Source organism: Trachymyrmex cornetzi, unplaced genomic scaffold (genome assembly GCF_001594075.2).
Source record: "Trachymyrmex cornetzi isolate Tcor2-1 unplaced genomic scaffold, Tcor1.1 scaffold714, whole genome shotgun sequence".
Taxonomy (NCBI): domain Eukaryota; kingdom Metazoa; phylum Arthropoda; class Insecta; order Hymenoptera; family Formicidae; genus Trachymyrmex; species Trachymyrmex cornetzi.
In genome coordinates this window covers 104,622-105,214 of record NW_017300042.1, presented here as the reverse complement: position 1 = coordinate 105,214, position 593 = coordinate 104,622, and positions in this window count along the sequence as shown.

The following is a 593-nucleotide window of genomic DNA, read 5'->3' as shown; positions in this document are numbered from 1 at the left end:
CTTAGCACCGGGGAAGGGGCCGTGAAGGGGGCGACATCGCCCGGGAGGAGCCCACTCACCACGACAAGGTGGCACTCCGCGGAGTGGGCTTAAATGAACTCTGTCTTTATCAATATTTTTTATCCTGTATTAACGATTAAACATACTTTATGTTTAATTAATATTATAAAGAGTTAAGATTTTAGTTTTTCTGAATTGTTAATTAAAGCAATTAAAAAGAATATTCCAAATTATAATATTATATTTAAGACGACAGTAATCAAAATTTGATTAACATACACATGATCCTTTCATGTTTTTAATAATATGTTACCTTATTAAACAGTTGTATCTTCATGGTACAACTTATCCTTCGAGAATATTCCACATGTCCACTTGCATCCTTGTAATTAATGTAATCTTTTTCTTGTTTATGAGATATATCAAGGATTTATAAGTACTCAATTATTAAATCACATTGTAACGATGCACCCCCAGAACTGCATCGTTCCCGGCAATGCCAACTCGCCGGACGCCGCTATGGTGACCCCCGGTCACCGTACGCGATGAGAGCGCGGTGCGCTCGAAATACTTTAAGTATAGCAAACATAATT